We start from the raw sequence: 24,864 nt of genomic DNA, 5'->3' as shown, positions 1-24,864 counted from the left end.
CAACAGAGCCTCTGCCTTCAAGATGCTTAATTTAGCGACTGGGGGATTTACAAATGAGAGTTTACAGAGCACTCACAGTCAAGTTCCAAGTTGAACATAATAAAATATGAGAGTGAAGCTGGAGACACTCTATGGCTGTTCAGGATTTTAGAGGCCACTGCTGACTGGAGTTATAAGCACATTCAGTGGAGAAAAGTTGGGTTTTGAGAAGGGCCTTGAGAGATGGGGTGGGATTCGCTGGGTGTGGAGAAGTGAAGGCTTTTTAGACAGAAGGTTCAGTAGCATCTGGGCATGAAGGGAAGAATGAGGGAAGCACGTGGGAACAATGATGAGGCATCCTCTCTGGAACAGACAGACTTGGGGAGTAGCAATCTTACCTAATAATAGACAAACATGTAAATTGATCGTCCCTTTGCTACACTCACCAGCCAATCAGGAGAGTATGCAAATTAACCCAACAAAGATGGCGGTTAATTTGCATGTGTAGGCGCCCAGCGGCCTGTGTCCCAGGAACATCATCGGGCACCCAGGTCACTCCTAGGTAGACCCCGTGTGGGCCCTGAGCAGCCTAGGAAGGGCCTGAGCCAGGGGGGCTCCTGGGCAGGGCCTGAGCCTGCGATCAGAGATGAGGGGTCCCCTGCCCAGGCCTAAAGCCTCCGCCAGAAGCGTTAGGCCTGGGCAGGAGCAGAGCCCGCAATCAGAGGGAGCAGGGGCAGAGTTAGCAATTGGAGGGAGCAGGGGTGGAGCTGGCGATCGCAGGGAGCTGGGGGTCCCCTACCCCAGGTCTAAAGCCCTGGCCAGAGGCCTTAGGCCTGGGCAGGGGCCGATGGGAGGGAGCTGGGGGTCCCCTGCCCAGGCCCTGAGGCTTTAGGCCTGGGCAGGGGCCGAGCCAGGGATCGGTGTGAACTACAGAGGAAACACCTTTTCTGAGCACTCATTGGCTAAGCTCCCTGTATGCCACTGGTAATATTCTTAGTAACTTGGGTAATAAGAATCCAAGAAGGTGACTAGGGTTTTTCCACCACACTCCTGGAGAAAAAAACAGAGGTCCGCTGCTTGAGGGCTAAGAAATGTCATATCCTGCCCTAGCCAGTTTGGCTCAGTGGATAGAGTCTTGGCCTGCCGACTGCAGGGTCTGGGTTCAATTCTGACCAAGGGCATGTACCTAGGTTGCAGGCTCCTCCCTGGCCAGAGTCCAGGTCAGGGCTCATGCAGGAGGCAACCAATCAAAGTGTTCCTCTCACTTTGATGTTTCTCTCTGTCTTTCCCTTTCTCTTCCACATTCTCTAAAAATCAATGGAAACATATCCTCAGGTGAGGATTAAAAATAATAAGAAGAAAGAAAGAAATGCCATAGCCTATGAAAGACACATCTTGAAAATGCCTAAAGAAAGTTGTCATTTTTTTCATGGTGAAGGGACTAGAGTTCGTGTTGATGAAAACACCTTGGTGGCTGCAATAACTGGCAGTGGCTGCAGCAGCGGGGTGATGGTCTGGTGCCTTCCCCTGATCAACCTGGTCCTCTCCCACAAAGGGAGGCCAGACTGCGGCTTAGGCCCACTCCCCAAGGGGAGCAGGGAGCGGGCCTAAGCCGTCAGTAGGACATCCCCTGAGGGCTCCCAATATGTGAGAGGGGGCAGGCTGGGCTGAGGGACCGCCCACCCCCACCCCCACCCCCAGTGCACGAATTTCATGCACCGGGCCCCTAGTATGATATATTTTAGGATTAGATAGAGTGGGATGAGATGATGAATATGGCTTCATGCTAGAGGTCAGCATTATTACTCTGTCAGTTGATTTGCTCATTGAAATTACCTCAGTTCTCTAAACATGCTCGTAAGAACACATCTCAGCTAAGTGCTCTGCATCTAGTAGCATGTTTGTTGTCCTTAAGGCGGTTCGGAAGACAACAACATACTCGGGGGACCACAGTCCCTTCCCGAAGTGTGCCCTGCCTGATGGGGCTGGGAGATCACACAACTGGTAGCCCTAAGCCTCCATAGTCTCATCCTGGCCGGAGGCCTTGGGGCCAGCGTAAGTGGCTGCAAGTGCCTGACTGGCGTTGAGGAGAGAGCCACTGCTCCGCGAGGTGCATATAGCCTGAGAAATGGCTTCAGCTTTTTGAATCAATGGAACATACCTTCTTTGTTTGCATTCTATAAACCTTAAGAGGGGAGGGGGCTCTAGAATTATGAGACCTCCAGGGTGTCTTGTGGGAGTAGAAAGAAGTTTTGGAATATAATAGACCTTTATTTGACTTCTGACCCTCCTGTGTGACTTTTTAATCTTTTTAAGCCTATTTTATTTTTTTACTTTGTAAAGCAGCCCAGTTACTATGCAGTTACTGCTCATTCTCTTCCTCTACTTCTGTGATTTCTCTCAGTCCCCGACATTTCTGAAGAACACCTTTTTCTAATCATAAATGGTCCCTCTGTCAGGAGATCAAAACTGTTCTGCTTTGGATCCCTGTGGATCCTGAAGAAAACATGGGGTGGAGGGAGTTGGCCTGCCCTTGTCCTCTCCTTCCCCAACCATGGATTGATTTCCTCAGGATAGGATTTCAAGTCAACGAGAGCAAATCCTCAGGGTAATACAGAGTTCAATAGGCCCAGAGTTCTAGGAAATCATCTCAGAGTAGAGGAATAAATTGCCCTTGTTTGTACTGAGTTTAAAACAAAAAATATGACTTAAAGCCATTATGTGACTTAAAGCATATAAAAGTTAAGGTTACATGTGACAAAGCATTTATGAGTTCAGAAACAGGCGGGCAAGGCCATAAACTATCATATTCCTAAATTGCTACCATTTCTAATGTTCAAGGCTCCAACCATAGCTTTGTCCTCAGAAATTGCAACCTGCTCTCAGTAATGGAGTACCCATGTGCTTGCAGCTAAGAAGCACATAGGGTTTGCTGGTTAGTAGTTTGCCTATATTTGAATCCTAAAAATAACCATCTCATGAGAACAGGGTAAGCTTTGTGAAGATTATATTCCAGTTGGTTAGAAAGGGGAGGTACGTTTCTTCCTATCTCCCCTTGCCTTTCATTTCTAAACACATTTGCTTCTCCCTGAAACAGAGGAGACTATCAGAGCAGCTGCAGCGAGCAGCTGTGGAATCTTCTGTCATCTGCTCCTCTGCTTTGCAGACTTTGCCCCTTCCTCTGCTCCCGGTTGTCCTGTCTTCCTTTCAGAATGCCCACTGCCCTCTTCTGCCAGTGCCCCGCCTGGGCTCTGGCTTTGTCCCTGCAGTGATGTCAGGGAATTTTGCCTGGTAGCCCCTTGTTTTTGCCATTCTTTGTGGTTAAAAAAAATCATTAGCAAAAACATTTTTATCTTATGAAAAACAACTGGAAGGGGAAAAGTTTACCAGCCAATATACGCTTGCTTGCTGCTGCCCTCGCAAGTTCTGCTGAGCGTTTTTGGTGGTGCCCTTTTCAGTATGCTACCCTATCAGTACATTGTAAAGCTATAATTATACATTTGCACGAGAGACCTGACGGTTATGACTCTTTGAAGAGAAGCCCTGCACAGGATTACCTTGAGAGAAATGATTTACTCATCCTATTCACAGTAAGCAGCTATTCTAGAGACTGTTCCCAGTAACTTCACACACAGTGCTTAGGGACTGGCTGAGCCACTCCCAGCATTACTCTTCACATACAATGAACTGTTACAACCAGCAGCTATGCACTCTCCCCCTCCTCCTCCTCCTCCTCCTCCTCCTCCTCCTCCTCCTCCTCCTCCTCCTCCTCCTCCCTCTTCTTTTAATGTGCAGTTGAACATAAGCTTCTCTCTCAGGTAGATTAGGGGAGCTAGTACAGGACAAATTCCTTTGCACAATATGTTAAAGGCATTTCTGTTCCACGGATTTTAGGGAAGAGGCAGCTCATTTGAACTGGTCCTTTTAATGTTGTTTTGATTTGAACACTTTAAAAATGGGCTTGCATTCTTTTTCTCTGTTTGAAGAAGCTATTATGTTGTTTTAAAAATACATATTTTAGACCTCAGGTAATATATTATCCAAATACTAATTTAAAACAGAGTATTATTTAATATATTTGATTTATAACATATTACATACCCCAAGCATAGAGAGCAGGTAAAAACAAAGTTTATGTTTCATTTTAATATGTTGGCAACAGAGTAGTCTGCTTTAAAAAACAATATAAATCATCTTTACTACTGTTCTCTGAAAATAATTCGGGATTAACAAAATCTAAATCACACCTGTCAGAACTGCCAGTCATATCCTCAGTTTTCACCGACTCTGCTCTTCCTTCTCCCTCTGCATGTTTAGAGTAATGGAACGGCAGCAGTTTCCACAATAAAAGTCTAAGAAAGCAAAGGAAGTTTATCACATTTCTTTCAGGTCTGTAAGCAGATGAGTCCCAGCAAACAGCGTATAAGTACACAGAGTATAACTAAAGTGAGGCAGTACACATGCGCCAGACTAGATGTGTGGGTGTCGAGTGTGCATGTATGTACATGCCAAATTGCCCATTTTATCACATAAATATGGCAGTTTCAGAACCTCAGTAAATATATTAATGTTTATATATATAAATATATATTAAAACCCCCTCACAACTCAACATACAATATGTATATCTTTGCTTAGAAATGTAAAAACAGTATGCTTGGGAGTGCTAATTAACTAGAATTTAAAGTAAATACTTTGTGAAGAATACATAACAAACTAGAGGAATTAGACCTCAGGTGGCCAGGCCAACTGTGAAAATACAGAATCAAAGAAGTTCTGAACTGGAAAGATTTGATCAGGTCTCTATCATCCAAATCTTATTAGAGGCATGAATCCCCTCTGTCACATCCCAGTGAAGTGGTCGTTTTGCCCTGGTTTTGAATACTTTTTGTTATCACCACAATTAGCTAGTTATTAATATTAACGAAATTTTGGTGTAATGATACTCACTACCAATGCAAATACCATCAAGTCCTTCTTTGTTTTTTAAAAATATATTTTTATTGATTTCAGAGAGGGAGAGAGAGAGAGATATCAGTGATGAGAGAGAATCATCAATTTGTTGCCTCCTGCATGCCCCACACGGGGGATCGAGCCTACAACCTGGGCATGTGCCCTGACCAGGAGTTGAACCACAGCCTCCCGGTTCATAGATTGACGCTCAACCACTGAGCCATGCTGGCCAGGCAGGTCCTTCTTATTTAGGGAAGATATGCTTATCTGTACCTATATATTCATTTGGTTCTTTTTCTTCCCCTTCAACCCATACAGAATAAATCTAATCCCTTCTTATAACCCTTCAAATATTCGAAAACAATGATCATGATTTATAACTGTCCTATAACTGAGCTGTCACTAACCAAGACTCATCTCCTAAACCGGTCAGAGCTGGGATCTTTATCTGTCCACATCACTCAGCAGCTGAAAGATGCTCATCCATAGGAGATTGGTGGTGGTGCTTCTCAGATGAGGCGCCTGTGATGTGGTTGTGCCATGTTAATGAGCTACTGCTGAAGACACTGGAGCCTGAGGGGGGAGATCCAAAGCCCAGAGAGCCCCATAAAAGGGCCCTGAGTCTTAATTAAGTTGGTGGTAGCAAAGACAGGAACTGCAATGCTTCACCTATACCAAAACGAAAACAAAACTAGTAATTCATGTCACTGACATTCAACAAAGCCTGTAATTTTTGGAGCTCCAGTTCCACCACTACCTCTTCCACTGGCCAGTTGCATGCCTTTGGGCAATCCTCCCCACCATTCCAGAGCATCCCCCCCCCTGCCCCCCTCCCGTGATAATCAAAGACACGCGCTGCTTTTCTACTTAGAAAGGTGGCCTCCTCTCCTGGCTTCAGCTTCCATGTAATTTCTCCAGGAATGCTTCCATGACTCCCATCCCACCCACTGTACCCTATGGTCACCTCTACTGTAGCTCTTCACTGTGTTTCAATCACCTGTTCACTTGTCTATCTCTGCTGTACTGGGGGTTCTTTAAGGCGAGGACTCAGTCTTGGTCCGCAGCACTTAGCTCACTCATGCGTGGTGCATACCAGAACTCAGAAAATATTTGTTGATAAAAGGAAGAGAGGAAAGAGAAGACAAAAGGGAGAAGATAAAATTAGGAAATTGAAGTACATGATCAAAATAGTCTCTAACCGCTAAAACTCTACAATCCCCTGTTCTTAAGTTCCATCTTTAATGTCAACCTCAGACTTTCAGAAATTCAAATTTTCTCTAATAAGAGAATGCATTTCAAGTGGTTATACCAAAGTAGGAAAACTATAAATATGCACTCATACATATAATTTTAGGACTGAGATTTACAGTTTACTTTATAAACCCAAACCTTATTTTATATATGAGTAAACTGAGGCACAATGAAATTAAGTCATATATTCAAACCCATCCTGTTAGCAAGAAGACTAGATTTTAAGCTCTTATCTCTCTTGCCCCTAAACCAGGATAGCTAATCTCTAGTCTTCTCCCTTTTTGAAAGAGCTGCTACAAACTTGGCTACAAATGGAAGTGACAGATGTTTTTCCCTTTTATGTGATGGTTATTTCGATCCACAACTTTGTGGCTGTAAATTAAACTTTGAGAAACACCCTTCTCTCTTCTCCCAGAAATGTCAGAGTGTGCTACAATGCCACCGGAGGTGACTCCTGTAAGTTGTTTGCTTCTTGTGAGTTGCTGTCATGTGAATTGCTTTCTGCCAGGTTGGGTATTCAGGCTCAGTGTTCTGGTGTTAAGCCAGAGGGGAGTGCTGCCATGAGGCCGGCTTCTTGGCGAGCAGCCCTGAGGTGCAGCTGTAAGGTGACCCAGTGCAGGCTCGAGGCCAGGGCCCAGTGCTCAGTGCCAGAAACCTGAGCCAAACACTGGAACTGATTCCCAGGACACTGAATTTGTCTCAATTAAAATTTTAGATGAAATGATATTTTGTTTGCCCCATAGAACCACTTCAATTATAAGCTCATAGGAAAACTGGATGTTTTGCCATTGTACTTAGAATGCTTTTCAGAGGCCAAACCTAGGAGGAGTAGGAGGATTATTTAAGAAGTCATGAAATGTTTCTCGAAAGCAACAGTATTCATAAGATATGCTGACTGAAGAACCGTCCCTTTTTTTTAATGTTATTATAACAAGCAGTTTTATTTAATTAATTTATTTTTTTAATATATTTTATTGATTTTTTACAGAGAGGAAGGAGAGGGATGAGGAGTTAGAAACATCGATGAGAGAGAAACATCAATCAGCTGCCTCCTAAACACTCCTTACTGGGGATGTGCCCACAACCAAGGTATATACCCTTGACTGGAATTGAACCTGGGGACCCATGAGTCTGCAGGCTGACGCTCTATCCACTGGGCCAAACCGGTCAGGGCAAGAACTGTCCTTTTTCTATGTCTTTGAATATGCTGTGTAAATTGTAAAACTAGTTCATATGTAAGGTGGTACTGGAATAGAAATGGTAGAACTCATGGTCAAGGAGATGGTGTTGATTGAACCAAACTCTGGACCCATACAGATTTGAATTCAGAACCAAGCTCCACCACTTACTAACAGCTGACCTTAGGTAGTGTACTTAATGAGAGGCTGTGTTATATATAGGAGTTTTCAACCTGGCTATGGTAGAACCACCTGGATGCTTTTATTTTATTTAAAAAATATTTTAAATATGTTTTTATTGTTTGTTTTGTTTTTAGAAAGAGGAAGGGGGAGGGAGAGAGAGATAGAAACATCAACAAGAGAGAAATATTGATCAACTGCCTTCTGCACGCCCCACACTGGGAATAAAGCCCGCAACCCAGGCATGTGCCCTGACCAGGAATCAAACTGGTGACCTCTTGGTGCATGCACCACTGAGCCACACCAGCCCGGCCCATCTAGATGCTTTTATAAGGTATGCCTGCCTGGGCTTCAACCCAGACCAATTAACTCAGACTCTCTGAGCTTGGAACCCAGGCATGAAATACAATGGTGTGCCTACGACATAGCGAATGTTCAATTATAGCTGTTATTATCATCATCATCATCATCATCATCCACAATTCCTTTAATTCATATTGGGCTTAAGGCCCAATTTGATCCTGTTCATAGTCCTGCAGAAAAGACTGATAAATCAGAAGCATCTTACTAATGAACATGATAGGGACAAATATTTGTATGTAAACTTTTTGTCAGATTTTGAGTGAAAGGATAAAGTTCAGGGTTTTCTTTGACTCAAGCCCCTACCACACCTTAGTATTTATTATTTCTCCACTTCACAGTATTTAAAAACAACAACCAAGCATACAAAAAAACTGAAAATAAATAAATACAGAGGCAATCAAGGGAGATACACATTGGAAGGAGGACAAGGGAAGCTGGAGGCCTCCAGCTAGAAAGATATTTCTTAGCTCAGCAGTTTGGCTCAGTACTTCTCAAACTTTAGTATACATCAGAGAATCATCTGGGTGCCTGTGAAAATACAGATTGCTGGGCCATACCCTCAGAGATTCTGGGAGTAGGTTCTGGTCTTGATTCTGTGGCCTAGGACAAGTCACAGATCCTGCTTAAACTTCAGTCTCCCCATTAATAACAGTAGGAAGTGGGACTGGGTGATCTTTTCCCACTCTAACACTGGCTGGTGGTCAGATGCAGGGGTTGTTAACCCTGTCAGTGGAATCCCACCTGGACTCAGGAAGAAAGGGCAGTTGTGTCCTCAAGGGGTTTAGAATAAGATGAATATATACATTTATCAAACAAGGCACAACAGTATAAGTTTGTTTAAAGGAATAAAAGGAGGAGCTATGACTGTTAGTGAGAGATCACGTCTGTTTACTGATGAGGGGGATTGTGGGTGGGGGCACACTGAGAGTCAGCCCATCCCTAATGTGCATGTCCCCACCTCATTGATGAGAGGAGGAGAAGCTGCTGAGACCCCCATAGCTTTAAGCTGTTGCAGAAACCGATCATGAACATTAACTGTCTAATTCGGAAGTTGTTGGCTCAAGACACAGAAATTGGCCTAATGCTTGGAAACTGCTTACAGGGGTAAAGACAAAATGAAAATGGTTGTCAGGTTCCTGATTAACGCTCATGTCTTGGCCTACCAGTGATTAGTCAGGTGGCCTCGGGCAGGTCACTTCTCTGAGCCTTGGTTTCACCTCAGTTCCTCCTCTAGAGATTGTGATAATAATATCGACAATGTAGGATCGTTGTGAGAAATCAATTGGATGGAGTATGTGCCCCTAGTCGCTAGGGCCTCGTGTAAAGCCTGAAGCACAGTAGGCATTCAGGAAATTTTATCTTCCATCTTGCTTCCTGTCCCTCTAAACATGTCCATGTGTAGAAACAGCCTTTTAAAATCCCTTTGGGTTGGGGACAGATAAAGATAGACAGATAGATAGATAGATAGATAGATAGATAGATAGATCCTTCCACAGTAATTACATATAGTATTCTATATACTCTGCCTTTGCATACATTTAAATTTTGGAAATTATGTGCCATGTTTATTGAAGAAGCTTTCCTATCCTTTTCTAGTGATTGAAAGGACAGGGTGGAAAGGGCAAATCGGAAGTTGTCCCTGGTTTATCTGTGGCTGAAGGAGGAAGTCGGGAGGTCCAGCATGTAGCATTACTTCTTTCTGCAGGTGAATTGATGCAGACTTAGAGGAAGCAGCTGCATGAAGGCCAGGGTAGCCTGCAGTGGTTCTCAACCTTCTGGCCCTTTAAATACAGTTCCTCGTGTTGTGACCCAACCATAAAATTATTTCCGTTGCTACTTCATAACTGTAATGTTGCTACTGTTATGAATCGTAATGTAAATATCTGATATGCAGGATGGTCTTAAGGCGACCCCTGTGAAAGGGTCATTCGACTACCACAAGGGTCGAGACCCACAGGTTGAGAACCGCTGCGTTATAGGATTGTTAGGCTTTTAAGGAGTCCTTGTTGTATCTATAGTTCACCATCATTGTGGCAACCAAGAAAGATTTATGCGGCAAAAAATTACATTTCATTAAACTTTGGGATGAGGAAATCTATGTGTAGGATATCATTACTTTTTAAAAATTAAGGAAAATCATCCATTCTCCCAACCTCTAAATATTTATTGACAGCTGCCATTGAGATGGGAAGGTGCCTAGTGTGTCTGAGGAACAGCCAGGAGGCCAGTATGCTGACTGGGGAGGGAGAAAAAAGTCCACGATATCAGGTCAGAGAGGAAACAGGTGGCTGTGTGGGGCCTTATCGGACATGGTAAGGACTTTGGTTTTCACTCAGAGTAAGAAGAGAAGCCACCAGGGAGTTGGGGCAGAGGAATGATAAGAAATTGTGTGGCCCATTTTTATTGAGTGCTTACTCTGTTAGAGTCTATTTTAAATGCTTTATTTGCAATCCTCACAGAACCTTATGAGCCAGGTCTCATGATTTTCCCCACTTACAACCGAGGTTAAATAACTTGCCTGAGGTCACATGGTTAGTAGGGTCTTGGCCAAAACTTAGACCCAGATGAACTCTTATTGTCCTGACTTCCCAGATGCTTAAGAGAGTGAGACAGACATTTTTTTCTTTCTTAATATCTATGTTTCTAGAGTACAGTTATAATGAATTTACTTCATACCTAGTCATGAATACAGAACTTTTTTCAGTTAAACTGACAAATATTTCCAGTATTTTCCTTCTTTTTTTTTTTAGTTTATTTTGTTTATTAGATTCCAGATATAAGTGAAATCATATGGTATTTGTCTTTTCTCTGCCTGGCTTATTTTACTTAGCATAATACTCTCCACCCAGTGTTTTGCTTTGTGATTTTAAGTGTGTTTTTTTTAAGCCCTCAGAATAGCATATTAACAAGCATGTTAACATGTCTCTCTTTAATTATGCAGACAGGTGTTTTTTTGTTTTGTTTCTAATGTAGAGGTTGATTGGGAAAATTTTTATTTTATTGCTTACAATCTTACCTTAGTGCTACCTAAATCACTATTATATGATTTGGCATCTATAATTTATCACTTTCCTCTGCTATTAAATGAAATGTCCTTTAAAGCATTCCACAGCAAGGTGAACACAAGTCAAGCTTGCAAAGTTCTAGAAAAAAGAATTGCAGAGTCATTAAAGAATCATGAAAGCTGATTTATATAGCATCCAATATCAGGGCTGCCCAGTTGAACAAGGATGATTATTCCAAGTCATTTTTAGAAGTCATCTGCATTTGAGCACCTAATTTTCATCCTCTTTTGAAGAATCACAACAGTAATACCTTATTTATGTAAAAATTCTAAAAGCTAAATCTTTAATTCATTTCTCTTAATTTCATGAAAGCTGAAGCTGAAACAATAGACATTTTAAAATACAGGGAGCCCAGATCCTTTTACTGTTGTGTGGCTTTAGCATTCTACTGCTGTAGCCGAGTCCTCGTTTCTGGGGCCAACTGCCTTTTGCATGCTGATTTTCCAGAGAGTCTCTCAGGAGTTATTACTTTTGAGTAGTATCTACCACGACTTCAGTCCCTGCAGGAAGTGGGGGTAGCAGAGTTTGGAATGAAAACATTGAGGGAAAACAGATCTCTCCCAGTAGAACCATTAACTCATTCTAATTTTAGGTTTCAGGCAGACCACTTAGCTGTACCTTCAGCTACCGGCAAACATATACCTCTCAGGTGCCCGTCGTTAAAGGACTAGAACCAGGATATAATAAAGGTTTCTATTGTAATATTTTTTTCAGTAAAATAGGTTATGTCTGAGAATGTGTGTATGTGCACACGCATGCAAACCATGTGCATGTACACAAGTATTCATGGCATTCAGTATAAGAGAGATGCTCCAAAAGGGGTTCTTCCTATTTTTCATAAACCCTAGTTTTTCCTTCCAACCCCGCATCACCAAAAGGACTAATAGTTCTGGGCTCAAGACTCGGAAACCATATTACTGAGTTTTGAGAAACAGGAATTTTTGGGTAACAAATTTTATGTGGTAGCTATTTGGGTAGAAAAAGGCTACAAGTCAATTCAATTCACTTCTACCAGGAGCGTCCAGATGTGCTCAGCATTATGCTAGGCACTGTGCAGGGAGTTGAAGAGACACAGCACATGGCCCTTGACTCAAAACAACCAAATCAAATCTAACGAAGGTCGTTGGAGAGGAAATGGCTGAAAGGGCATGCTTCATGGCCAGGAAAACCACAGCAAAGTATTCCAATTAGAAATAAATTCGAGAGTGCTACACTTTCCCGGAAGGTCAGGAAGTCAAACGCTTGGTCTTGAGCTGCCTCTCACCTCCACCCCTGCTGAACCCGAGAACAAGTCACTCTGACTCTGTGGGAACTCAACAGTTGCTGCCAAGTCTTGCCATTCCTCTGCAGAGAAGAGCCAGGGGTTTTCACCAGAGGCTGCCGGCCAGCCTCAGCAGCAGAAGGAGGTTGCTGAGGTGCCAAGGGCTCTCTATGCTGCCCCAATGCCAGCTTTCTGTCTACAACAGAAAGTTCACTACACTCACTAAAGCCAAGTCTGGCATATGTCTAAGTCTCCAAAAGGAGTTTCACAAGCAGTTTTGCTACTAGAAGATTAAGCTCTCGTTTCCCAGATTATATATTTTTTATTTTCCTAAAATTCAGCAGCACTGTTTGTTTGTTAATCTTCACCCAAGGATATTTTTTCCATTGATTTTTTTATTGTTTTAAGTATTACATATGTCTCCCCGCCCCCCCATTGACCCCTCCCCGGCCACTCTCACCCCCCAAGACAAGCCCCCACCGCCCCAGTGTCCATGTCCATTGGTTATGCTAATATGCATGCATACAAGTCCTTTGGTTGATCTCTTACCCCCACCCCCACCCTCCCCAGCCTTCCCTCTGAGGTTGAACGGTCTTTCCATTGATTTTGAGAGACAGTAGAAGAGAGGGGGAGTGACACACAGAGAGAAACATTGATGTGAGAGAAACACATCGATTGGTTGCCTTTCTCACATGCCCTTACTGGGCCGGGGATGGAGCCTGGAATTGAACCTGTATTCCTTTAGTCTGAGGGTCAACACCCAACTGGCTAGGGCAGTGCAGCAGCACTTTTAATCCATGACAGCCATGGTGTACAAAAAAACAATTCTGGCCCGGCTGGTGTGGCTAAGTGGTTGAGCATTGACCCCAGAACCAAGAGGTCACCGGTTAGATTCCCAGTCAGGGCACATGCCTGGGTTGCAGGCCCAATCCCCAGTAGGGCGCGTGCAGGAGGCAGCTGGTCAATGTTTCTCGTTGATGTTTCTCTCTCCATCTCCCTTCCTCATCCTCTAAAAATCAATAAAAACATATTTTTTAAAAAATGTTTTGCTTTTCTCATAGTTTAAAGCTTACAGCTATGACATCTTGGTACTTTTCATTGTGATTAATTGCCTTATGCTAACATTTGATTAATTTTTTTAAATGTCCTTTAGGCATGTGTGGTTAGTTGGGAAACTGGGGCTACGAAGTGAGGTGCCCCAAACAGCTGAATTTGATGAAATGTCATGCACTCTCCACCTTTTTAATAGTACCTATTTTGCTCTTTTGACAGCATCTAAAACCTACCTGTCCTTCAGGATTTAGCTCAGTTCCTGCTTCCTACCCAAGGCTTGCCTGACAATTTAAGTTCTCACTGAGGTCTTTCCCCTGGGAACACGTAAAGCCTGATTTTCTGTGCAGCTATTATGGTGTTTAGATAAATTATTATGAACCCTTATTTATTCCTCGATTGTTTTTTTTTCCGAGTCAAGGGCCATGTGCTCTGTCTCTTCAGCTCCCTACACAGTGCCTAGCATAGTGCTGAGCACATCTGGATGCTCCATGGTAGAAGTGAATTGAATTGAATTGACGTGTAGCCTTTTTCATCATTTCCCCTATTATCATATCTAGGGCTAGTGTTTGCATTATTGCCTTTTATTTCTTGGTTCCCTATCTGTTCTTTAGTGACTCATAAGCATCCAGAGTGAGCTGCAAGTTAACTACTCCTGGAATAGGTTTATCACTTGTGTCTTTTGGCTTGGACATCACTATTCTGCACCACCCACAGAAAATGGGAGACAAATTCTATTTCTTATGACTGTAGTCACTGGGGGGGGGATTACCAATGAATATAAAGAGAAAAGATAAGCTAATGAAACAGAGAAAGACCAGAAATATAAAAGGTGGAAGGAAAAGAGATGGTGAAGAGGCAAAAAAACAAAACCCAGCAATCCTGTTCTCTGATGTAAATATGTTTCCTCTTTAAATGACAGAACATAAAGACTCTTTGCAAGTGCATTTAATGGATGATTCTTGCACATCCTATGAATGCTTGCTCTTTAGGGAATTGTATGCAGAAACAACCACTTTTCCCGTTTGAATCAGGAATAAACTGGAAAGGCAGTTACTTTGGAGGAAAGGAAAAGCCTAGCAACACTGGCACATTGTATGCAGCAGTAAGAAATGACAACTCAGAATGAGATAGACGTCTCTCTTCTGTGATCAGCTTGCTATGCCCTCAATAAGTCCATGAGATTTTGCATTTTATAGGCTGAGCTTCCCACTGGCAGCGACTGAAGCAGTTCATTATGCACATCTGTCACGTGACCCACTTCATCAACCAAATGGAACTGGGAGAATAAGTCACCCTAACAAGATCCTTCAGTACACTCTTAAAAACTACTTACAGATGTACCCTTCCTCTGAAGGGGTACAATGAGTTTCCTTGTATGGTGCCACACGATACAGGAAATGCATTATTCCCCTCCAAATTCAGACTACCAGGAGGAAGCACACGAAAAGAAAGCAGCTTACAAAAGCACACACAGCTTTTTCAGGAGTCCTGAGAGGGGCTTGTCCACCAATTTATGATAACGACAGATAAAATCCCAGGCCTCTGAAGCTCAGTTCATTACAAATGCTAATGTCCACGCAGGGAGAGGAAACCACATCAGCATTCAGCATCCACGCTAACCCTGCTCACGCTTTTATTTATGGTTGTCACTGAGTCCCCTCAGCCGTGTGCCAGCTCTCTCTGTGCTGTAACTTTAGCTGCTTTATGTGCTTTCATGACTGGCTATGCTACGTACCCATAGGCGATTTGTGCTTTCAGACTGTGTCAGGTGAGATACGCAGCCACGCTTCTGATCTTGAATCAGAAACTATTTGGTTCACATTCAGATCAGGTAGAATGAATGTTTTTATAGGCGAGTCCAGGATTAGATTCACCTGCCATTGTTAAGTCTTTCCATTTCAGTTGGTGTGATCAACTTATCATTCAGTCAGCCAACGGATACTTACTGCATACTTACCATGGGCCAGGCATTGTTTTAGGCACTGGAGATTAACAGTGAACAGAGGCCTACCATCATAGAATTACATTCTGGATGGGAACAGGGGAGACAGTAAACAAGTAAGTATGCAATATGTCAGTCAGGATAGGCTAGGTTAATGAACAACCCAATATCCCAGCGGCTTAAGACAACAAAGTTTGTGTCTCACTTACACTACATGCTCATTGCGGGTCAGTGGGGGCTGTGCTCTGTGCAGCTTCCCCCTTGATGCAGATCCTCCGGAGTATGGCTCATCTCCATGGCAGAGGGAGAAGAGAGAGTGGGGAACTGCACACTGGCTCTTAAAGCTTACACCTGAAAGTGACACAGGACACTGCTACTCACGGGACAAAGCAAGTCGCATGGCTGCTCCCAACTTCAGAAAGTGAGGAAGTGCACTCATGTGTTTGGGGAAACTGGACACATTTAGTGGATAGAGCTGTCACAGATGATGACAACTGCTATGAAGAAAAAAAGCCAGGTTCAGGAGATGATGTCCGGGTAGGTGGTTTCTACTTGGCATTGATGAACAGGAGTGGTCTCTCTAGTAAGGTGACATTTGAGAAGAGATTTCAGGGGTGAAAGAGAAGGCCATTGGATGGGGGGGTAGGGCAGCTTCCTGCAGAGGATAGAGCAAGGGCAAAGCGTGCCTGGCATGGTTGAGGAACAGCAAGGAACTGGAGTGAGCAAGGGGAAAGCTGTAGAAAATTAGGTCAGAGAGATAACAGTTGTGGGACACAAGGTGGTATCTTATATTAAGGGCTGTGGCCATTGTAGGTTTCGGGTATAAACATGCTCTGAGTTAGATTTTCAAATGATCCTTCTGAGTGCTGTATGGGAAATAAACCAGAGGATCAAGGGTTGAAGCAGGGAGTACTTAAGAGGCTCTTTCAATAATCCAAGTGAGGTAAAAGAGGGGGCAGTGGTCAGATTCTGGATATAGTCTGCCAATGTATATATGTAAGAGAAAGAGAGGATTCAAGGATGACTTCCAGTGTTTGTTTCTTCTAGTAATCGCTGGATGTGTCGAAGGACCGCTTCATGTGATGTTTGAGAATCCTCAAATTTGGCAATAACGTCATAGTAATAACCTCCCCATAAATGAGTACAGAGTTGATCAGCCAAGGGGAGATGTGGATGCTGGGGAGTCAGCTTGATTCATGTACCAGCCTAGGAACTTCTGTCCCCACATTGGCCCCATGTCTGGTCTCTCAGGGTTTGTGATCCAAGTTAATTTATATCACCAGAGAAATTAGCTTCACAATTACAAGCAAAATAGGAGCTATGACTGAGTCATCCCAAACTCATCCCACCCTTCCATTCATTTGTGAACCTCAGATGTCACTCCCAAGAGACCCAACTATTACAGCACAAAGCCTATCACCTGGAAATTGGTTGAATAGAAATTTTAGCAAATAAAATAAAACAACATTGTGTCCCCTCTGTCTGCTCACCTGTCTTTTTGTAACATCGCTCTCCCCATCACCAACACCTAGGAAATGGCAACTAGAACTCCCTACTACACCTGGGCCTTCCCTTAAGTCCTCTCCAGCATAGTAGAGCAGAGGTGAATGAAAAATTTGCCAACTACCATAAGATAATGAATAAATAAAGGTCAGTGCTGCTTTTAAACCCCATATTTTGGGGTCATTTATACTCAGAAGCATTCATGCATTCAACAAATCTTAAACTCCTAGTATGTGTCAGGTACTCTTTAAACACTGGATTCAGCTATGCAGAGAATAAATAAGTAATACATATTGTTGAAAACTGGGAAAGCATAGAAAGTATTAGGGGGAGATAAAATTTCCACTAACTCAACACTGAAACATAACTGCTGGTAACCTTTTTCTGCCCAGTCTTTTTTTTTTTTAATTTTTATTTTTTTTATTGTCCCATCTGCCCAGTCTTTTTCTAAAAAATACATATTCTTCCTTCCTGATTTTTGAATATAATTTACACCTTTGGACTTACACTATACATTTTTTCTTTATAAATTTTTCTTATAAAAATAAATCACAGCAGATACTCAGTAATATTTGTTAAATCAATGGAATAATTAATTATAGAAACTTAATAAATTATAGAGAAGCAAAAAATTTTTTAATGAAAATCAGCAATAATATCACTTCTTAGAGGTAGTATCACTATTAATAGTTTGTGTTGTTCAGTAGGGTTTTGAATAATCAGCATATTTTTACAACACTGCTCTGCAACAAATGGTTTACTTTTTAAATGACAACTTTCTCTTTTTCCCCCTAATTTCAACTGGTATGGTAACTCTCAATTTATTTTATTTTATTTTTTAATATACTTTTTATTTGTTGATAGTATTACAGATATCTTCAATTTACCCTCTTTTATCCCCCTCCTCTTAGCCTCTACCCCCCCATGTTTTCACTACTCTATTGCCTGTGTCCATGGGCTATGCATAGCTATATAATAAAAGCCTAAGTGACTGTTATGGTGGACCGACTGGAATGATCAGTCACTATGATGTGCATTGACCACCAAGGGGGAAAAGCTCAATGCAGGAGCTGCCCCCTGGTGGTCAGTGTGCTCCCACGGGGGCAGGGGGGAGCGCCACTCAGCCAGAAGTCGGGCTCATGGCTGGTGAGTGCAGCTGCCACAGTGGGAGCCTCTCCCAACTCTGCAGCACTGGCCAGGCTGAGGGACCCTCCACCCCTGGTGCACAAATTTCATGCACCGGGCCTCTAGTAAGTATATAAGTTCTTTGGTTTTTCTCTTCTCATCCCCCCCAACCCTACATTGAGGTATGTCAGTCTGTTCCCTGCCTCCATGTTTCAGGTCTTACTTTGTTGGTCAATTCATTCTGTTCATTAGATTACACCATTAAGCGAGATAATGTTACATTTGTCTTTCAATTTAAATGTTTGCTTAACCAGACCCCTCCCCCCCTTTCTTCTGTGGCTGGATAGTTCCAGGTAGGCTGCGTTGCAGGTGATAATGATACCTGCTTTTTTGGAAAAGCAGAGCCAGAGCAGAGCAAATAAGTTTTTCCAGCCTGAAGTCAAACTTTCCTTTTAAATAACAGGTATAATATGAACACAATACTGCTTTTCAAATTACTCTTCAAAATACTTTCAATCCATTATCCTATTTTTGAGGCCCCATTGTGAATCACAAACGTTAGTTTCCTTTAAAGTCAAACATCATTGCCAGGTTTTGGTATATTCTACCTTTGATCATTCCAGCCAGTGCTGCTGGGGTTCTCACTTCCTTGCAAGGTGTTGGAGGAAAGAAGGCTGTCCCCAGACTCTGGGATTGTTCTGTGTGTCAGCCATGGCCTCTCCCAGGTCAGCTCTTCTGAAAAATGAGATGGAAGTTTTAAGCTTAAAAGCTTATGTGTTGACCTCTCCTAAGGGTTCGTTTTTAAATGAAAGACTTTTTCTTGTTAGGACTTGCTACTTGCCTTTTTGGAAATAAGAAAATGTTCAAAGTCCCCATAAATAATCATTAATTATGAGGAAGAAAGCAAGAAGGAAACGGTAAGAGAGGAACATTTATTGAGTATTCCCTGCATGCCCGGCACTATCCCGGCTTTTGTCATACATCTTACCTTATCCTGACAACCTGCCTGGGAGGCAGCTCTGCCCTCTGTGTCATGGCTGCCACTCTGGGAGGTAAAAGAGTGAGCCTCAGGCCACACAACTTGTAAGTAAGTGAACTGGGATTCAGACACAGGTCAGTGCATCTGACTCAGTTTGGTCAGTGTTTTCTGCCACAGATTTTGTTTGGGGAAATTGGACAATTCAATATTCATTCATAGAGAGTGTTTCTTTGCCCATTCATTCCAGCAGATTATCATTTTCTGCTTTCTCACTCAGTTAGTTGTATATTTAGCTGACAGGCTCAACTTCAAACATTCTCCACACCCTACTTAGCAGAGTGCAGAAACCCATTTGCTCTCTCCCAGCAGATCCCGGCACCAGCCAGGTTTCTGCTTCTCCAGATGTGGAGGTTGCGGTGTAATGAGTATGTCCTCACCTTCCCACTTCCCGCTATGCTGTCTGGCTCTAATGGAGCTAGGCTGCTGAGGTGTGCCCTGTAGGCTGCATTGTCATTTACTGTTTAATATGCATACTCTGTGGGCTCTTTCATACTTTCCCATTTCGTACATCGTCTCCTAATCTCAGATCTCATTTACATGGTGATTTATAATCCAAACGTGTATGTAGGAAAAAGGAGTGAGCAGGTCTTCTGTTTATTGGCAAAAACCTCCAGTCATCTGCCTCTCTGAAGATCTGACCTTGAAACTCCATCATTGTGAGCTTGGTCCTGAGTCACCCTGAGGGTCAGGGAAAAGGGATCAGCTGGCCTGTTTGCTTAGCAATGACTGATGCTGCCTTGGGTTGGATCTTTTCACAGGTTGTGTCCTATCTCCTCAGCTAGAGTTTAAGTAATTGGAGGGCAACAGCATGTATCACTCCTCTTTGTGCAAAGCATAATATCTGGCACACAGTAGGCATTTTATAAGTAATTGGAGATTGGTTGCTGATCTGCTGCTTAACTCTCACTGTGTAACCTTTCTGAGAGTAGCTTTTGAATGGCAGTATCATTACAAGTGGGAGCGTGATGGGACCAGAACTTTTGTGCTCACACTGGAGTGTCAGGGACTTCTGCTTCATGTGTCTGATATCCAAAGACCTGAATTTAAAAACCTGGGCTTAAAAAATCTGAATATGAAAAGGCCCTGACTGAACAAAAAATGTGCACCTATGGATGAGGACAGTGGGGGGGGGGGTTGAGGTTGGAGGGTGGGGTGGGAAACAGGTGGAGGGGAGCTATGGGGGGAATAAGAGGAAAAACTGTAATAATCTGAACAATAAAGATTTAATTTTAAAAAAGAAAAGAAAAGGCCCTGCCCACCCACTATCGAAGGCCCCCACTTTGAGGTGGACTCACAGCACGGTTTCATGCTTGAACTTTGTGGTACCGTTTTTCCCAGTTGGGTTAGTGCACAGAAACCTTTCCACCCGTGACCCTGGAGCTTCAGTTAATTCTTCAGCGGCCATTTTTCCCCTATTAAGATCAAAGGTATGGTGATGTGTGAAGAGGCATGCAGGCATCGTCTTGGGGGGCCAGGGCTCCATGAGAGGGGCAGGAGGGTGGTGCTGGGCATCTTGTTGGAGGAAAGAAGCGCAGACAGAAGCAGTGGAGAGGTTTGCTGAACTGCTTGCCAGTTCTGCGTTGAGCTGGCTGGCCCTGGCTGCACAAGAACTTTGAAGTTGACAACAGATCGGAAGATAGAATCAGTTAATTCCTGAACTCAAGGAGCCCTTGGCCCATATCTCAGATAACACGGATGCTGAAAATTGGGCAGGTCCCAGTCGCACCTAAACACGATTGATTGTCCTCCCCTTGGAAGACTGCAGCTTTTGACCACCGCCGGTGGGAGCCGGCCGCACCGTTAAGCCTGGATGAATGAGTGAACAAGAGGCTTTCTGTGGAGGACATCGCCCAGAAGGTGCAAAGGCCAGACAGGTACCTGCGGCCCAGCTGCTGCTCAGTGGCAAGGCTGGCAGCCAAGCCCAATGCCAGCTTTTTGAAAGCAGCTCTTTGATAACACTGATTACATTTGCCTCGCTAGAGCCTTGGGCTGATTGAGCAACAGCCAACTTCTCTGGGTAACAAAGAGGAGGGGAAAGTAATCCAAACACAGGTTTTATTATAAAAACCAGGGAGTGAGAGAAGTGTGTTTATTCTGTAGATAACACACCTGCTCAGTGCCCGGGAGGCTCATTTCCATCAGTTGCCATGGCAAACTGGTTATACTTCAAGGCCATGTGGCTTTGTTTCCTTTTGAGATCTGGTCCTTGTCCTACCTTTTCTAACAACTCCAGCACAATGACATGGAAGCCGGCGACAGCATAATTGATTTCTCCTTCCCTCTATCAACGGTTTCCATTTGTTCGGTGCAGGACTGAGGCTGCCTCCTCCTTTGAACTCCATGCTAACCACGAAGGCATGCTTCAGAGAGCCGTCCTCATTAACATTCCAGGTCCCCCTTCCCTGTCAGCGATAAACAAGCCCTGCATCAATGGCCTCCTTCCTTCCAGACTTACAAATGAGTGGCTCAGTTCCACGTTTTGCTGCCGATCCAGGTGCCCAGGCGGACAATGTGGGGCTAAGAAGCACATGGGAGAAACTAAAAATAGAACAGCAGTTTGGACGCATACCAGAGCAGCTACTTCATCTCAACTTGCTTTGCACACTAAGCCTAATGGGATCCATCAGGCATGAGTTCTCTCTCCCTCCCACTCTCTCCCTCTGTCCCTCTCCCCAGCTGCCATCAGAGCCTTACTGGTGAAGGGAGCAAAGAGAGGTCAGGCAAGGGACAAGAAATGTATGTCCTTAAGGTTTTAGTTTGCAAGACCTGGGAGATCTGGGGGCTGCAGTTATTCCTTCCATACGCATGTGTCTAGAAAACAGCAGGCAGGCCCAGAACACGGTCACCTGTGCCCAGGTACACTTCGCTCTAAGACTTTCACTGTTTAGCAAAGGCTCAAATATCAGTTCCTTAAACACCGGGGAGGTGTGCCCTAGACCCACACTCGTACACTCCTTAAAAGTTAGAGAACTAAACTACCCTGTGTGTTCCTCTTACAGCCTGTGTGGCTGGAGGCTAAGAATTTGGGAGCAAGTGCACAATCACAGATGGAGGGGCTGTGGCACACGTGGGGGAGCCAGCAGCAGGTGACTGCCCAGGGTCTGTGGAAGCTTCCCACCAAGGGACATGTGATTCTATCGGAAAACTTTTTCCAATAGAAAATGGAACAGATAAGTATGAAGTTAGGCACATGCCATCCTGCCTGGGCACAAGGCCACCCTGCCTGCCAGCTGCATTGACTGAACTAGGCTCCTTTGTGTAGAGGATGGGCCTCCTGCAGCTTCCCCACCCGAAGGAGTGGTTGCGTGACCCATATGTGTCTCATTTCTTCATCTGGAAGGTAGTGCAGATGTTCCAAACAGCTATGTATTATTCCAACAAGATGAATAGAACAGATTTCAAAGTAAAAACCTTTTTCAATGTTTTTGTTTTGGAGACTGGCCACAAAAAACTAAAAGACATTGACCTGATGGGTTTTGTCTGTAAGCTTCAGGAAGGTGTCAAGGTCTTTTAAATTGTGCCTTCGTTTCATATAATACCGGTATAAAATAAATACGCCAAGCTACCTCGGGAAAAGTCACACACTATATAATCGGAGCAATAATTACTTCCCCAAAGAATTTCCCACAGAACAAATTGCAACATGATCGCTGAATCCTCCAGCCACCAGAGGACAAGGGGCATCTTCCCTCAGGCCTCCAATGTTCTTGAGGCTCCGGGAGGTACTGGGTCTGTTGTTGAACAAACCTGCCATCAAACACCAGAAAGCTTTCTACGGTCACCAAGCAGACTGGAAATCGGGATACCTAGGTTCTACTGCCTTAGACAAGCCACGGTTTCTGAGGGCCCCCCTTTTCTCACGCAGAAGACAAAATGGCAGAGGTGCAGGATTTCTAAAGTCTGAAAATTTTATGACAGAAATAAATGATATGAGAATTAAGTTGATTTTGGTGCTTTCTTTCCCCCCCCCCCCCCCACAAGTTCATTCTCTATCTTTTTTGTTGAGTTCTCCATCTCCAGGATGTCTGTGGCGAGCCTGCATGGCCATGGCATACTCGGCCCCACGCTGGGCGCCTTATGTGCCACGCCAGCTCAGCTGGGTTCGGTGAGCCCGAGTGGGGGTGGTGAAGGATTGAGAAAGGACAGACAAGAGAAAAAAGCTGGGTCTGGGTGTGTCCTCTCTGATGGAGAGCTAGTGACAGCACCACGGACTACAAGCGGTGTCTTTATTTTATAGCCAGATTCCACGAAGCAAAATAAGGGCGTGGTTACAACGTTCTTGTGGGTTTCGAATCTACTCAATTACATGCACCTGAACTCTATTAAGCCCACATCACTCAGGCACGTGGGGCCACATGTTCGGACCATAGGTTCAAGCTTACAACTACAGCTGTTGGCTATAATTGTGCTGGGAGGGCTCTGCCCTCCAAGCTGGGACTTGCACGTGGCCATGAGAGGACTGTGCCCTCTCATTAGTCTGAGGCTTGAACCTGTCCAAACACTGTGGGCCACTCTCCACAAATGTCTATTTGGTTCGTTTTTAAAGTTTCAACCTTAATTGTAAGTATTCGTTTTGTTCACTGGTTTTTATTTCTGAGTTCATCAAATTGCCTCTCTTTCTTGTATTGTAACTCGGAGTTTTTTTTGCAGAACTGTGATCTTGAATTCTGTCATTCAAATCACACATTTCCATGTCTTTAGAAGTTTATTTTCTGGAGATTTTTTCTTTTCTTTCTGAGCTGCCTCATTGCCTTGGCTATTTGTGGTGTTTGGTGGATTCCTTCTCTGTCCACCTATGTATGAGTGACAAGTGTTTTTAGTTCCTACACTGCTCTGGCTTTCAGATCTCTGTGACTTTGGTGTTTTATTTCTTCCTGCCTGGGTTTTTGTTTATTTCATCAGTGGGCTCATAGAGAGCTAGTTATCTTGAAATATAGTGCATAATTCTTCAGGATGAGCAGCGTTTCTACTGTGTGAAAATCTCCCACACTCTAACCTTATCTTTTCAGTTGCCCCTAGGAGGTGGGTCTCCCTGATTCTTGGTTCATTGAGAAGAAACAGAAAGATTCTGTGTTTTGAGAGGCTCTTTCTAGATCATTTCCCAATGATCATAGGCTTTGTAACCCATTGGCAAAGGTGAGGGTGACAATGGGGTGTTGGGCAAAGTGGATGAGGTGGTTGATGGAATAGCTTAGGTTAAGAATGCTTGGCAAGGCATCATGAAACAATGTCTGGAATGTTCAAAACAGATTTGTTTAATAGGAAAAGAAAAGGCTTATCAACTATAGTAATTTTTTCTGAGCACTGAGCTGAGAAATAGCTAGTCTGATACTTTGTAGCCATGGACCGAGATGTCTTTGAACAATATAGAAGTTAAATTAAACTAAACAGGCAGACATTTTAAAACCAGTCACTGAAATTAAAAACTGTATTTTAAATTTTGTTAGTCACTAAATATTAGACAAGTACCTAACCTTGCATTCTGCACATCTCATCCCTAAAATCAGTATAGGTCTGAATAAAGCTGAGGCTAAGGGATTATTTTTACAGTCCGCCATAACCCACCTCCATCCCCCAAATATCTACAGATGAATGCAAAAGGACCAGGATAATGTCTAAATAAATCAAGTGCTAATCTTAGTGCCAGTGCTCAAAAATTGTTGTTAAAATTCCTTTGATGTTTGTGGTCATCAGATTGCATAGAAACTTCAGGGGTCAAACTTTCATCACTTGGCCAGGTGTTGTGTGTGCGTGTGCACGCATGCGCATGCTTTTTTCTTTTCTTTCCTGCTACCAGTGCAACCAGCTGCAACAGTTTAATGACTATTTGTGGAACACCAGGGACCTTCCCTCATCATTCACCTGGGGTAGGAATAGGGGCTGAGCACTCAGGACCGGTCTCTGAGGGATGGGAGGGCTAATAACATCACATTATTAAACCTTTGCTAACTAGAAACATTCAGAGTACTAAT

This window comes from Myotis daubentonii, chromosome 6 (genome assembly GCF_963259705.1).
Source record: "Myotis daubentonii chromosome 6, mMyoDau2.1, whole genome shotgun sequence".
NCBI lineage: Eukaryota > Metazoa > Chordata > Mammalia > Chiroptera > Vespertilionidae > Myotis > Myotis daubentonii.
Note: the sequence above shows the minus strand (reverse complement) of the source record.